The sequence below is a fragment of the Sarcophilus harrisii genome, chromosome 1 (assembly GCF_902635505.1).
Source record: "Sarcophilus harrisii chromosome 1, mSarHar1.11, whole genome shotgun sequence".
NCBI classification, from domain to species: domain Eukaryota; kingdom Metazoa; phylum Chordata; class Mammalia; order Dasyuromorphia; family Dasyuridae; genus Sarcophilus; species Sarcophilus harrisii.
Window position 1 is genome coordinate 655,948,713 of NC_045426.1, and position 16,531 is coordinate 655,965,243.

General features: G+C 36.6%; 5 non-coding genes across 5 annotated transcripts; 4 read left to right on the plus strand and 1 right to left on the minus strand.

Annotated features, from left to right (window-relative positions):
- Positions 1-2,236: 2,236 nt before the first annotated feature.
- Positions 2,237-2,374, plus strand: LOC111719185. Its single transcript, XR_002769436.1, has one exon. It is a non-coding gene; the product is annotated as a U8 small nucleolar RNA (small nucleolar RNA).
- A 626-nt stretch (positions 2,375-3,000) lies between these two features.
- TRNAM-CAU lies at positions 3,001-3,072 on the plus strand. Its single transcript has one exon. It is a non-coding gene; the product is annotated as a tRNA-Met (tRNA).
- A 1,515-nt stretch (positions 3,073-4,587) lies between these two features.
- Positions 4,588-4,659, plus strand: TRNAM-CAU. The gene has a single exon. It is a non-coding gene; the product is annotated as a tRNA-Met (tRNA).
- A 6,763-nt stretch (positions 4,660-11,422) lies between these two features.
- On the plus strand, positions 11,423-11,495 carry TRNAM-CAU. Its single transcript has one exon. It is a non-coding gene; the product is annotated as a tRNA-Met (tRNA).
- A 2,534-nt stretch (positions 11,496-14,029) lies between these two features.
- Positions 14,030-14,102, minus strand: TRNAF-GAA. The gene has a single exon. It is a non-coding gene; the product is annotated as a tRNA-Phe (tRNA).
- Between the last annotated feature and the right edge of the window lie 2,429 nt (positions 14,103-16,531).

The window sequence follows — 16,531 nt, forward strand, 5'->3', positions numbered from 1 at the left end:
ACAGCCTGATGATATCCTACATTTAGAGCCTTGGTTATACATTACTACTATACAATACATTAATACTTTCTAATTCAGACAAACTGTTGATATTCTATTTCCTATCTCCAAAAACCTTTGAATTGTTTTTTTTTCCAAGGCCTGGAAGGCATATCTTCCCTGCTTCCACCTCTTAGAAATTCTGGTGTTCTCTAAGACACAGGTTGAGTTTATTGCCTTTTGCACCAGACCTTTCTTGGTGGTCCCTGAAATTACTACACTTTCCTAATCCCAAACTACCTTGTATCTGTTTTTTGTTTTGTGTTCATGTGCTTAGAATGTAACATCTTTGAGGGTAGAGGCTATTCCCATGTCTTATTTTGATGAATCTGCAAGATCATCTTTAAGAACTACCTTAAATAGCACATCCTGGGATTCCAGTGGAGAATCAAGAAAGCAATTTATACAGCAACAACATTATTTAAAAAAACAAAAAAACAAAACCAAAAAAAACCCCAAAAAATCCCAACACTTTGAAAGATTTGAGAACTCTGATCAATGCAATGGCTAACCATGACTTCAGAGGATTAATGATGAAGTGTGATTGGAACTTCCCCGTAGAGGGGTGATGTGATGAACTCAGGGTGCAAAATGAAAATGCACCATTGTACATAGCAAATGTTTGGATTTGTCTTTATTATAAATTTATTTATTCATTTAATCTAACAATAATCTTTTATTCTTACTACATGTCACACCTTTATTAAAATAAGAAAAGAACTGTCACCTATATGTATTTCAATTATGCTTTTCTCTCTCTCTCTTTTTTTTTTTTTTTAAGCTTTTTTATTAGAGGAAGCACAGGAAGTAAAGGGGGAAGCTAGCAATAATGATGGCAAAAAAGAATAAAAAAGTGTCACTGAAGCATTTTTTAATGCATAGAAAAGAAAAGAAGGAAGTTTAAAAAGAAACCCCAACTAGTAGTGAGGGACCAGGATTTGTGAGTTAAAGAGTAATTACATTAACTAGGGGGATAAACAAAGAAAGGAATCTTTCCCGCATCATTAGGACATTTCTGAATTTATTGTAAACATTTAGCTTTTTAAAAGATATATACAATGGAGATTCATAGTTTCATATGTAACATTTTTCTATATACTTTGTGGACATTTGGAGGGATGTTTATTAAATTTGGTAGAACCCCTAATTTTGGTGTTTGTGACTTTCTTTGTATTCCTATAACAGCATAGAGACAGCATGTAATAAATAAATATTGATCCATCGATTAGTTTCCTAAAGGCCTCCTATGGCATCCAAGTTTCCTTTTGTTTCTTATTCTCTGAGCTAAGGCATTGAGAGGTTCATCCCCTAGGATGCTTGGACAGTGGGTTCTGGACCCAGGTCTTACTGGCCCAATCATTCTTAAAAACTTTGTTGTTACGGGTTGGGAATTTTCTAAAAATTGTAGGGAAGGGTAGGGAAGGAGATTTTAAAAACCAGTAGCCCTAGAGCAAAGATGCTTAATTTTTGGAGGGGGGTTGAGGTGGGTTAGGGGTGGGTTCTGGACACTTTGTGAACCCTTCATGGAATCACCTTTGTAAATGCACAAAATAAAATATATAGAATTTGCAAAGGAAGCTAATTATATTTAAAAATTTATCAAAATATTTTTTAAAAATAAGTTCATGGCCCCCAAGATTAATCTTACTTAAGTAAGATCGCTACATTTCTAGACCTCTGATCCAGAACAGCATTCTGAAACGTGTTATATGTATGTGTGTCTGTTACTAGTTTTAATACAACTCGGTTTTTATATCCTGGGGGAAAAGGGCAAAGAAGCTTCTAAATCTAGGCACAAAGGCAGCTGGACGATGATCATACTGCTAGAGAAAGAAAAAAACCCGGGAAATGGGATTTCCCATCTACTACCGGATCCTAAAATTGAGAAAGTATCCCCCTCTTCCAGTGATTACGGTTCCTAAATGCTCCGCCCCGCCAGATACTGTAATGCATTATGCGTCACAAGTTCCTAGAATATGCAAATGAACCGTGAGGCTTGTTGGGAGAGTACTATTTACACATATGAATAAAGTAAAATTTGTCTTATTTCAATTCTTTAAGAAGAGAAAAACCGAAGAGCACTATTTTTTTTCAATAATACTTGGACTAAGAGAAAAAAAGTTAGGAAAAGGTAATTCGTCATAAGCTAAATAAGAGTCGAAATTTCCTGGCTCCGGCTACCACGAATTTCTCGGTATCGTCAGTGCGGTACATCCTTACCTGTTCCTCCTTCTTGGAGAGCAGTAAATGATGATTGGAGCTTGCATGACACGTGATTAGTGTCTCTGCAGCAGCTTGGAGATGGCGACTTAACTCCTTGTTGCTCCTTTCTGATTCGCACTGATGATACCTATACCTCCTTTTATAATCTTGTAAAAAAAGTCAGAATATTATGAACGCTAGGAAAGTTTTTCAGCTACTTCCGAATGTAAGTAGCGTCTATTCTGTATGTGTAAATTTTATTTTTATTGCGGTAAAGAAGACGAATTACAAACCGGAAAGAGAGCGGGCTATGTAATGTGTAACCTGAGTTACGATGTATCAAGGTTTTCACGTTAACACGTAGAAGGGATTTGTAGGAAGCCGAGTTCCGAGGCAGTTGAGGGTTTTTTCTTTTCTTTTTTTTTTTTTTTTTTTTAAACCGTATTATGTTCAAGACACTGTCATCCAGAGGGGAAAAAAAAAAAGGAGTTACCGTCTCCTTCTATTCCTGGGTATTTTTTTTTTTCCTCCCCCGCTTTGCCTTCTTTCTCTTATTCTTCTTCCACGCCCTTGCCTCCCCTTTGCCCTCATTCCTTTAACGCAAAAAAAAAAAAAAAACCAAAAAAAAACTTGGCACTCCATGTGAGATGGAATTCTTGTATTAAGATTAAAAAATAAATAAAAATAAAGCACTGAAAGAAACGAAATCAAATCGAAAGTGAGACGTATTAAGGCACCAGTCAAGCTTCTTCTCGAGGTAGCAGAGTGGCGCAGCGGAAGCGTGCTGGGCCCATAACCCAGAGGTCGATGGATCGAAACCATCCTCTGCTAGTAGCTTTTCTTTCTCAGTTTTTTCGCTTTTTTAACCACAGGATATAGATGGGACGCAAAAAGAATAACCCCGAAGCACAAAGAAAGAGGAGTTTCGTGTTGAGTGTGATCTCCGTATTGATTTGTCAATTTCTTGAATTTTTTCTGCATCTACATAGTGAAGGTTACTGTTAACAAAAGTGCTACTGGAAAATAAGGTAGCTGGCTTTAACGAGGGAGGAAGAGATCCCAAACCAATAAAACTTTTTTTTTAATGGAAATCTCTTTATTTAAAACAGCCACTAAACACAATAATTATAAGAAAAAATTATATTTAAAATGGAAGTTTTCAGAAATAGTTTATGTCCATTTGTGTTCTGCTTAACATTAAATCCAGTATCATCTCCTAAATAGAACTATGGTTTCTAAATTAAAGAAGTCAAATCAAAACTTTTCCTTTTTTTATGATCTATTTAGGATACAGACCTAGTGTGGTAGTGCTGGATCAAAGGGCACACGCAGTTTGGTTGCCTTTTGGGAATAGTTTCAAATTGCTCTCCAGAATGGTTGGATCAGTTCACAACTCCACCAACAGGGCATCAGTGTTCCAATTTTCCCCACATCTTCTTCGCCAACATTTTATCTGTCCTACTAGTCAGTCTGATAAGTATGAAGCGGTACCTCAGAATTGCTTTAATTTGCATTTCTCTAATCAAAAGTGATTTTGAGCTCTTCTTTATATGACTTATAGATAGTTTTGATTTCTTCATCTAAAAACTCCCTGTTCTTTTTCTTTGATCATTTATCAATTGGAAAATGACTTGTATTTTTATAAATTTTAAAGAACTGTATATAAAAATTTATATATATATAATATAAACAAATATTTATATGTAATAAATGTATTACATATAAATTTAAAAGAATTGTATAAGTTTAACCTATTGAATTACTTGCTGTCTAGGAGAGGGGGAAGAGGAAAGAGGGAGAAAAATTTAGAACACAAGGTTTTGCAAGGATGAATGTTGAAAACTATCTTTACATGTATTTTGAAAAATAAAAGACTAATATTTTTAAAATATTTGATTTGGTTCACTAGATATTTGAGAAATAAGGCCTCTATCAGAAACACTAGCTATAAAAATTCTCAACTTTCTGCTTTCCTTCTAACTTTCATTGTATTGGTTTTGTTTGTGCAAAAAACCTTAAATTTAGTGTATTCAGAATTACCCATTTAATATTGTATAATGATGTCTATTGTTTACAGCATCATCCTTTACATCTAAATCATGTACCTATTTTGACTTTATCTTGGTTTAGAGGGTGGGAAAACTTTTTTTTTTTTAAACTCAGAAAGACTAAAGGCTGCAACTTTCAAAATTTTCCAAAGTTTTTTTCTTAAAACAAACACTACCATAACTTTCTTTACTCTTTATACTGACTCCCCCTTCCTACAATCTTTAAAAAAAGAAAAGTATGACATGTAAGATAAAACAAATACTTATTAAAGGCCCATCTGAAGCCGTGCTAACATCCAGCAGAGTGGCGCAGCGGAAGCGTGCTGGGCCCATAACCCAGAGGTCGATGGATCGAAACCATCCTCTGCTAGGAGCGAGTATTTTATAAGTTGTTAAATGCAGATAATGCAGATGATGTCTGGCTTTCCTAAAGAATAATTAACATAGAAGGTGTTCTCTGGTCTAAGAAAAACAGAAGTCGACGGACTTCTGATGCTACCTTCACCCTGTCCCCTCCCCCACCCAAAAAACAAAACAAAAATAAAGGGATGGAGTGGAGCAAAGTTTGGGCTGCAGTCTCAAGGGCTGAAATTTCTTAACTCCCTTTCTCAGGCATAGATAGGAAGACTTACTCTAAACAGTAAGCTTTACATGTCGTTTTCCTCTTAAGCTGAGAAATAGGGACAAGCAGGAAAACGCTGAAGAAGTACATGGACCCTCATTTCACTTAAAGAAATGTTTTTGAGCCTCCTGCATTTTGCAAGGCATAGGCGCTAGACAGTGGGCTCCCATTTCACATCCTTTGGTAGGCCAAAGACAGAACAGTTTTGAAGAAAAAAATGTCTGTTACTAATACCATAATCTATACCTCTGTAAGATAGAAAAGTTAAACAGATTATGTCCATTCCATGTCAAAAGAGGTATGTTCACTCCTGTTAATCAACCTGAGACAAAGTTTCAGATAAAGATGAGCTTCAGAATCTGAAAATATATCATCATGGGTCATAGTGGAAGGAACCAAATGATTCTCTCCAAAAGGAACTGACTGGTTTTAAAGAATAAATAGTCTGAAGAGAAGTCACCAAAACTATCTTTTCAGCCTCTTCTCATACAATCCCACCATTGTATTGAAGCTGACTGAGCTCAGAACATCTAGATTCTATGGCTAAATGCCTTTTCTCAGTCCTTATCCTTCTCTGCAGAATTTCCTCCTTGATACTTTTTCCTCTTTAGATTTTTATGATGACATTGCTCTGATTTCTTCTTGTCAAACAGTCACTTTGAAAGGTTGATCATTCATATTAAATCCTTCCCTCTCTGAATCTCTGCTCTTGGAGTCCTTATCAATTTTCATATATTTTAACTATCTCAATGGGAATGATTCTCAAAACCACATATTACAGTCTTCTCTCTCCTCCCAACTCAAATCTTTCATCTCCAACTGCCTACTTGGCTCTACCTAGATGTACTGTAAGCATCCCAGACTCAATTTGTTTAATACAGAGCTCATTATCTCAGCCCTTAAACACATCCCTTTTTACCAAGGTCTATATTTCTTCTCAGAGCCCTACACTTTTTACAATTTTCCCAATTTACAACCTAAAAGCCACATTTGATATTTTAAAATTAAATTACAAATTTATCCTTGACTCTTCATTCCTTCATTTCTTCCATATCCAATCAGTTGTCAAATCTTATCTATTTCACTTCAACAACTCTCACCTCCTATCCTTCCCTCTGTGTTTGTGTGTGCTATGTCCCTTTCTGTCTATACATGTGCACATGGTCAGGCCTTTATCATCTTTCACCTCGACTATTGCAAATACTTCCTATTTAATGTTAATAGTCATGATAAGACTAGTTAGCACTTAAAGGATTGGTCTAACTAAAGTTAGCCTTATAAGGAAGTGCTATGTTATAATACATTTTACAAATATTATCTCATTTGCTTTTAGTATTCCTGCAGTCATTTTCTCCTTTCTGATTCACACTTGTCTGGGTAACAGGCCTAAATCAAAAGTCTGACCTTTTGATTTTCTCATTCCTTTTCCTCAAGAAGCTTCAATCTCTCAGGGAATCCTCTCCCAACCTCCTATCCCCTACCCCTGGACTCAGAACAAAATACAAACTCCTATGTGGTATTCCAAACACTGTACAGCTTGACTTCAGCTTTTTTTTTTTTTTTTTTTGAATTACATAGATCATATCATATATCACACAATCTACATTCTTGAAAATGGGTGATCCAAACTGCCGATTTATTTAAAGCAACACCCTATATCCCACCAATGTGCTTTTGTACAGGCTGTCCCTGTTGTTTGGAATAAACTCCCTCTTCATCTTTGCCTCCTGGAATTCTTAGCTCTCAAGACTAAGCTAAAATGCTATTTGCTTCAAAGGGTCTTTCTTCATTATCTCTGTTGTGAGTGCCATCCCATAATTGTGTATTTATTTTATATACATCCCAAATGTATACAAATGTATAATGAATAAAATAGAGCTTCCTCTCCCTCCAGTCAAATATAAACGCTTTCAATTGTCACTATCTAAAAAATAATTATCAAAATCCTACTTCTGTACTACGTACTTTCCTGAGGCCTGGAGATACAGGAAGAAAACAAACAAAAGGAATATTTTAAATCAATTACAATCGAATGGTGGAAGAATATACAATAGAAAGCTAAAAATGGGATGAAGAGGAAGGGAGAATATGATGGAGAAGTCAAGGAGAGCATCTGAGTGGGAAATGAAGTGATGGCTGTCCTGCATTCTCTCCTTAGATGGTGATTTTGGAGTTCATTGCTTTGACCTCCAAAAAAGGCATTAGAGTATCTGACTGAAGGTCTACAATCCATCTTACTGACCTCATTGTTGTGTGCTGTGGAACCTGGACAGTATACCAGCGCCAGGCCAGGAAGCTGACTGATTTTCATTTGAATTATCTTAGGGAGATTCTGATTCTCACCTGGTAGGATAAGATAACAGACACCCTTAAACCTCCCAAACACTAAACTACCTATGGCAATGCATACTTCAATTCTTTATCAATGTTATTGTTGTTTGTCCTTCATTTTCAGAGAGTACTATGATTTCAGGGAGCTGATATCATGACATTCAAGTGAATCGGATTTAGATGAGGGATAGCTAAGCAACACCAGCCTTACTTTGTTTCAGAGCCATCTGGGTTCGGGTATAAGTATAGAACTGAAGAACTAGAGATGACTCTAAATGCAGTAAAAGACCTTTTCCTTTTAAAAGCTAAAGTCTTTAACAGGTCTCAGTCTGAGGTAATAAACCCCATTCAGAGATTAAGATTAGGTAAAAATTGAAGCAAAGGATCACCAAGTCAAAAAAAAAAAAAAAAAAAAAAACGATCTGGTAGGGGAATTTCTGACTGAAACAGAAATAATCGTTATTTTCATTCTTCTGAATCAATCAAGGTCCAAACAATGACCAATTGGGATTTGTCTGGGCCCTGTTATTGGCCAGTCAGTGTAAGAATTGGAGGGGGCTTAGTTGCCAAGAGTTATGAAAATTAAATTAGAGAAATGAAACAAATTAAAAAAATAAAACTGAAACAAAAAAATAGAAGCCAAGACTCAGAAGAACAAAAAACTAATAAAAGGAAAATGTGATCAGAGGTGGGGGGGGACTCAGATTTGCAAACAGTTGTAATGTGAGGTGGTGACTTAGAATAAGAAACATTATAAAATGTAATCAAAAGTGTTTAGAATAAAAAGCACAGTTACTGTTTAATTAGAGGTTACACTTACACATGGAGGTGAGGCAGATACATTAATGTAATCAGAGGAGGAGATTTACACCAAATGGGAGGGAAGACTTGAATTAGAGGTGGGGATTCACACTCATGTGAGGGAGATTAGGCACTCCTAATAGGTTGTAACCTCGGTAGGGTTGTGATTCAGGATATCAAAAAAGGTTTGTCTATTGATTTTAATTGTTTCTATTCTATAGGATACCTACCTCTTCAGTAGAGTAATTAATGACTTTCAACTTCACTCTTTCAAGTCCAATCGAGTTATTTCTCACAGTCAATGAGAGCCAGAGTAATTTGGATTTAAGGCATGGTCTCATTGGTAATCTCATTATTTAGACATAACTCATTAGTGAGTTAGATGGATCAGGTAGACATTAAAGGGGGGAAAAGCAGCCCTGGACAGAGGTACTAGCTCTCCCACACCGCTATGTGCATGGTGAAGCCAAAGGAATGCAGCCATTTGGGAAGTAAGATTCCGAGGGCAAAGACTTATTTTTGTTTTAGTGTTCTTAGAATCCAATCCACTCTCCGGCAACATTTTCAGTCTTTTTAGTCATCTCTGACTCTTCATGACCCCATTCAATATTTTCTTGGAAAAAATACTGCAGTAGTTTACCATTTCCTTCTCCAGCTCATTTTACAAATGAGCTTTACTGAAGTAAAGAGGGTTAAGTGACTTACCTAGGGTCACACAACATATCTGAGACCAAATTTGACCTATCCAAATAAATCTTCTTGAGTCTAGGTCTTGCACTTTATCCATTATTCCATCTATCTGCCCCTACTTGGTACCAGTAGGGTCTTAATAAATGCCTGTTGGTTGACTGATCTTAAAGGGAATGTCAGAACTAGTCTTTGTAGTCACAGAATAGATAGGCATCTAAGAGACTAAACTCCCTGTTAGTAGTAAGGGTAGGAGAAGGAGACTTGGTGATTGGTCAAGAAGCCCAGGATACTTCTATCTGTATTCAGTGTCCATATTCCCTGTACAGTTTCAATTCAAGGCTCCATTTTGGATCTGAGTCCAAATTCTTTGCCTAAATGTTAGAAGCAGCCTAAGCAGTTCTAGACAGTCATTTAGGTCCCTTGCACTAATCTATCTGAATGGAATTTCCCCTTTTGCTGTTCATGACAGTGAAATCCCAAAGTCTCAGGCCTGGACCATGTGACTCCAGACCAAAAAAATGGAGATCCATGTGCATAAAAAGAAACACTTGTTTAAAAAAAAAAAATCCTTCTGTTCAAACCAAGGACTTTGCTCACTTTGGTCTTAACTACAAGCAAAGCAAGTTCCTCAAAATGCTTTAGAACAAGTTTTAAAATTACTTTTATGAATGTATTTTTGAAAATGCTTTTATAGCCACAATTCAATATAATTGATTTGTTATAAGTATTTTGATTCTATGTATTTAAAAGCATTTTTTCTAAGAAAAAAGCTGTAGGCTTTACCAAACTGACTGCAATATAAAAAAAGGTTAAGAATCTACTTTAATGAGAGTGGTACTTAATAGGAACTCTCAAAATATAGAGTACAGGGGAATTCTTAGCTCAAGAATGAATATGCTAATAACCTAACATAAATTGAAATGCCCTATATTGTTAGAATACATGGGAGCTACCTGTCAATGGCTGCTGGAGATCCAACTCAGAATGGATCTCCTCTTGTGAGAGGATGATACAAGGAGAATGAGAGGCAGTTGCTGTTCTCTGACCTTTCCACTGAGAGGCCGTTGCGATGTCTGACCTCTTTCCTCTTCCTTCTGCCTCTAATTTATCTCATTCCCAATCCGAATCACCTGTGTCAGAAAAGGCTACCCTGAAACTCCTTCAGATGTTATGACCCACAGCTGTGGAGGCTCTTAGAAAATTGACCTGTCCCTTAACAATATATGTGGATCCTGGTTCATTATGTAAGAACACAGAAAATTATCGATATGGCATGCTATAATAAATATATAGTCCTTAACTCTAGAAATAGAAAGCACACATTTTTTTTCTTGTCAATTGTTTCACACTGCATTACCTTAATTGGGCATGAGAAGAAAGGAAATAAAAGATAAAGGGGGGGTCGGGGAGAAAGGAGAGTTAACCAGCACACAAGAGACCCCTAAGCATAGATGGTCTACAGCTAGAGCTCTAGAAGACCTGCTTACTACTGGTCAAATGTTCAAGCATCCATTGTTTTGGAAATGATTCAATGTCCACTCAAATGGAAAACTTTAAGGTAATGTAAGGCCTTTGTCTACTTGAAATCTCTATCAGAAGTTAGTTGAAAAGGAGAAGGGGAGTGAGGGGTGTCTAATGTTCCTCTCTGAATAGCATCATGGCATCAAATCAGGTTCAGACAAGTGACTATCTCCATGAACCTGGAAACTGTGGGGAGATTCTAGACTTCTGATTGAATAAGGAGGTAGAGTTTGGTGAAGGAACTAAGCCTAATTATTGATTACACCAAAGACCAAAGAGGCTTGTAGTATCATATAGCTGAAGATCTCATTCTCTGTGAAAGAATCATTTTACTTCAGTGGGTCACAGCAAAGGAGCAAGATTTAGAGTTTTATTTTGACATAACAACCAAAAGAAAAGACATTTTAAAATCTAGAAAGGAGATTAGAAATGACCATAAGCAAACCAGAAGTATTAATATAATTCAAATAATAGGAGAGGCCAACAGAGAAGAATGATTCTCCTCTATTTGAAATAGGACTGAAAATATATCTACAAATGTGAAGTTTGAATTCCTAAGAAAGAGAAGTATGCTTTTAAAATGAGTAATAGGAAGAATCAATGGAGGCAACAGCTATACAGAATAAATAGTCAGATGGAATTAGGAAAATTTAGAGTGGGTACTTTCAAATACAAGAAAAGGAAGTCTACAGATTCAAGGTTGTGAAGGTTGGAAAGGTAGATGGAACCTAGATCGTAAATTATATACTTTTTATTTTTTGAACTTAATTTTTGTTAATTAATAAGAATTTATTTTCTTTCTCTTTTCCTTCCTTTCTCCTCCCCCCAATTGAAAGTAAAACAAAACCCTTCTAACAAATATGAAGAGTCAAGCAAACACATTGGTGTGGAATCTATCTTCTCTTTGTTCCCCAAAAGATGACTTTTGGATTTCCAGTGAATAGAGAAATTGAAGAAATCATTATTTGTCATTCAGACGCTAAACTTGATTCTTTCCCAAAATTTCATCCTACAGCAAAATCTTTAGAATGTGGGAGAGAATACAGAGATCTCAGGGAAGAAAAGGAAAAATTAAGAAGAAACATGACATGCCACAACCTAGAAATTCTGATAGTTGAAAATAGAGAATTATCACTCAGATTCTTAGCTTGTAAGATTGTGCACGTGAGCCTTCTTAGCGCAGTAGGCAGCGCGTCAGTCTCATAATCTGAAGGTCCTGAGTTCGAGCCTCAGAGAAGGCAAAAAGTGTTTTTGCTTTCAATCCCCGAACATTTCCTGCATTAAAACTACTAGATTTTCAGCTTTCAGGTAAACCGTCAAAATGTGTGGACGCAGAGATGCTTGCAAAGATGAAAAAAGAATCTAATTAACAATGTCCACTAAGATCCTAGATTTTCAATCTCTGCGTATACAAACATCCTGGACATCTATGGGCAATGTCAACTATTACTATTAATAGATATTATCTAATTCTTGAACTCTTGCTCCAATATTGCTTCCTTGAATGATTTCCTTCATAATGAGGAAGGCCATAATTCTGAGGTATGTTACACAACCAAATTCTTGACCCTTCTGTGACTATAGGGATTAAACATAATCTTCAGGTTGAGCTCTCCAATTTAGCAATTAACACTGGATTATTTTTCTCCACAAGTTGGGGGGGAAAAAAAAAACTTAACTCGTGTAATTAGATTCCAAAAAGGTCTAAGTAAAAATTTAAAAAGATGTCTTTTTCATTTATTTTCTTATTACATGATATTCTTTCTTCAAATCCCAACAATTTCATTTAATATTGAAGGGTGAACTGTAATATAACATAATTTTTATAGCTTTTTTGGTACTAAGGGTGAAAGGGATCAAAAGTAATATCCAAAAAGAACTTAATCTTGTGCCATTCCAATCCAAGATTTCAGAGAGCCAAAAGACTAGACAGTAGTCTAGTCTTTAAGATTTATCTGGAATGTTAACATACACGATGAACTTTTGTATCTATTTTTTAAAAATGAGATTTAAAAAAAATATTTTCCAGTTACATGAAATAACAACTTTTAACATTTAAAAAATGTTTTGAGTCCTAAATTCTCTCTCCTATCAAGCAATTTGATATAGATTATACATGTATAGCCATGCAAATAATATTTCTATATTGGCCATATTGTGAACACACAGGAAAAAAATTCACCAAGAAAAATGAAGTTTAAAAAAAGAGTAAGTTTTAATCTTTTCTTATCATTTCTTATAACACTATACCATTATATCACAACTTGCTGAGGCATTTCCTAATTGATGAGAATTCTCTCAGTTTCCAATTCTTTACCACCACAGAGTACCCATACACAAATACATGTCCCTTTCTTTTATTAAAAATCTCTTTGGGATATAGACCTAGGGATGGTATTGTTGGGTCAAAAAGTACGCACAATTTTATAGCTCTTTGGGTGTAGTTCAGAATTGCTCTCCAAAAGTGTTGGATTAGTTTACAACTCCATCAATAGTGCCTTAGTGTCCCATTTTTTTCTACACCTCCTCCAACATTTGTCATTTTCCTTTTCTGTCATATTAGCCAATCTGAGAGGTATGGGATGATACTTCAGAGTTGTTTTAATTCCTTATCCTTTTTTTTTTTTTTTTTTTTTTCCACACAGACTCATTGGACTGGTAGAGTAAGCAAATAAGAGACAGCTAGGTGACAATGGATACAGCTTTGTTTCTGTGGAGGGTACCATCTGCCTTCCAATTAATGTGGTTCCAACCTGCACTGTTTTTGGCCTATACTATTGCAAAGATCTCTTAGCTGGGCTGGAGCTTCCTGTTTCTCTGATCACCAATGCTACTTTCACACAGCTGCCACAATAATCTTCCTAGTACATATCTGACCATGTCATCCTCCTACCAAGAACTTTCAATCTCCTTATAGCTCCAAGATAAAAATACAAACTGTTATTTAGGGCTCTTTGAAACTCATTGATGGTTTAAGTTTCTAGTCCATTACTCACTCTCTCTCTCTCTCTCTCTCTCTCTCTCTCTCTGGCACTTTCTGGGTCAGTTAAACAAACTCCCTTGCTGTTCCTGTAGTATGGCCCTCTTCTTTCCATATCTATGATTTTGCACAAGTTGCTCTGTTTTCTTGGACAAATCGTATCCTACACCCAGAAAGTAATTTCCTTTAAGATTTAGATCATGTTCCACCTCTTAAGGAAAACCTCCCATGATCCCCTTGCTTATTACTTCTTCCTCCTCTTCTTCAATTTTTTACTTATATATTTAAATGTTTAAATGTGGTATTCTCCTCAGTAAAAGCATCATTATATTCCTAGAGTCCAAAACAGCAGGTATTTGATATGCAAATGGATTGAATTGAAAAGGTGCATCAAATACGGTCGGTGAGTGAGAGCTGACACGAACTGATACCAGAATGGGGAGGTGGGAGAGGCGGTGAACCTGGTGCCATCCTTCTCCTATCTATGAATTGCCTGGGGAAAATTCAGGTTTTCCCTCTACACCAGGGATTGGGAATCTTCTGGGATTGTAAGGGAAATTCCTTAGGAAGGGGGAAGGGAGGAAGAGAGAGTGTCACCTTTTGGGAGTTTGTGTTAAGAAAGATCTTTCCAACAATAAAAAATAAACAACTATTCCTTGACTTTAAAACACAAAAACTACCTTACTTTCTCAATCTCGCGCATTTGCAACGCCATTTAGGGGTTAGTCTACGAAGTTTGCGTATGAATAGCTGGAGAGTACACCGGACACCGAAATTTGTAAAAGACTATTCTCTTGCCGAAACCCGGGATCGAACCAGGGACCTTTAGATCTTCAGTCTAACGCTCTCCCAACTGAGCTATTTCGGCCTAACCACTTACTTCCTTCGCTCCATTTCCTCTCTAAGCGTTGTCACAGACTCACACTTTCACTTTTTCTAAATAATTTCAGGTGGGAGAAAGGGAGAAATCAGAAGCTGGGGGCTGAGCAGCCAAGTCCTAGATCCTAATCTACATTAATGTGAAAGAAAGAAGAAGAAACACTTCACTCTTGTCCCAGAGGAGACGATAGGTGGTTTCAATAATAAAATGTTTAGATCTAATCGGGAAAAATACAAGATCTGGAACCTTGTGGTTGATAGAATCCTGCAATGACGCGTTCTAGCTTGTTACACTGCATGCCTCCAGAGCTCTCGAAGACATTCTAAAAAAAAAAAGGCAATACTAATCATGAGAAACTTAGCTAGAACCCAACATTCTATTTATTATTCTCCAAATTTCATTTTCTATCTGAAGCTCTGCTTGGTTTCCACTATAGAGAACATCGGATCCCCTTGCTGGGTATAGCCCCCTCTTCTTAACTCTTTAGCTTTTTCTTCTTTTTTTATGTCATCTCCATAATTAGTAAACTCCATGAGGGCAGAATCTGACTCTTTTTTTCTTAATTGTATTCCCAATGCTTAGCTCAGCACTTAGCACCTACTATTGTAAGTGCTTGATAAACGTTTATTAAATTGAGTTGAATTCATGACAGCTTCTCCATCAGCTGACTTCCACAGATGCAGTGCTGATTGACAAAGATTTGCTGATTTATCAGGCAACCTCAAAGAGAAACACGTGGTCTTTATGCAGAGAGAGATCAGCTGGTGATTAGAATAAGACTTGTTTATTGTCAAGTCCTAGGAAATGATTGGTAATTTGTTCCTAGTGGGATTAAAGCTTGTATTACTCATGAAGTTTTGGAATGCATTTGATTAATAATGTTTGATTGCTATTATTGAAAAGTGTAATATTCTCTCTAAAATGGAATCTTCTCGTGTTGGGGTTTTCTTGGGGTCTCTGGAGGTAGCTTTAGTTTCAGTTCAGTCAAGTGTTAAAGTCCAAATCCTTTATTGTCTCTTTCCAAGTCTTGTCTCCTTTCCTGCGGCCCGGTTAGATTTCTTAGAGGCCTTCTGTAGTCTTGGTTCCAAGAGCTTGAGCTCTGGCTTCTGAATCTCCCCGAATGAATCCTAGTTGAGGCTCCTAGTTTATATATGCTCTCTTAAAGGTGTGAATCTTGTGGAACTATAGTAAGTACTAAGTATAAGTACTGAACTAGAGAACCGTTAAGCATCATGCAAAATTAGATAACGATTGTCTCCATCAATTCCACTGACTTAGCACCTTGTTTCAAGTTCTGGCCCATAACAGAAAAGCATTTGGTACATGCATCCAAAACTCAACTCTATGGGTCACTTGGTTACATGCAAGGTAATGTTTTCACCTCCAGGAGAGAGAAATGTCCTGATCCTTCCCTTTCATTTCTCCCCCTCTCCTCCTAACTTCAGAAGAGGATTCTAGGGTTCCTTTTCTCAAGTAACAATTCTCCCTTCAGAGCTTCCTTCTTTTTCCATAACTTGTCCTTTTGGAGATTGACAAGGCTGATTCACTAGCAGAAAGTCCTTTCCTTGGAGAGCTGGGATTCAAACAGAAGTGAGGGAAACAGCTTGAAAGCTAAGAGGGGATCTAGACACAAGTGTCAGGGCTCTTCCCTCATGAGGTTTCCTGAATTAGTAGAGCTGTGTCTTCATTAACTGTTGCTAAACAAAAGAATCACATATTGTAGTGTAGCAACAGTGGTGAGGTACAGTCCAGGTAAGATTGTCTAATGATAAAAAGTCATAGCAGATCTTTGTGTTTGGATCTGTTGGGACTTGCCTGAGCTCGGGGACCATCAGTTTCAGAGGTGATTGCAAAGGATTATTGTTATGACAAGTTCCAGGTCAGTTTGCTTGCCGGGGCCTTAGTTCTGGAAAAAAAGAGTCCCTCCTAATATTTTTATATTGCTAAGAAGGGAGAAAGCAATCTGGATTAATTAACTTGCCCAGGATCAGTAAGTATTTGAGGTTGGGTCTCCTGACTTTAGGATCTGTGCTCTATTCATACTTTTTGATGGTGTGAACAGTTCACATTTTTTGCAGTTATTAAAGTTTTGTAAAGCATGTCCCTCATAACACTGCCTGCAGATATGGAATGTAGGTATGAATTATATCCACTGAACAGATTGTATACCTTAGATTTTTAAGTGAAAGGAATTAGCTGGACTCTAATTCAATCCTTTTATTTTGCAGATGAGGAAGCTGTCAGCCCTGGTCCTCCAGTTCAGTGTATGAAATGAGATTTGAACCCAGGTAAATTAAAACCCCAAGTTCAGAGTGTAAATCAAAAGGCATATGTAGGAGAAGAAGGAGAGAAGCAGGGTGTTTTCTTAGCTTGGTCACCTGTGGTGTAAATTTTGGTCTCTTATCCCTGGGAAAAAA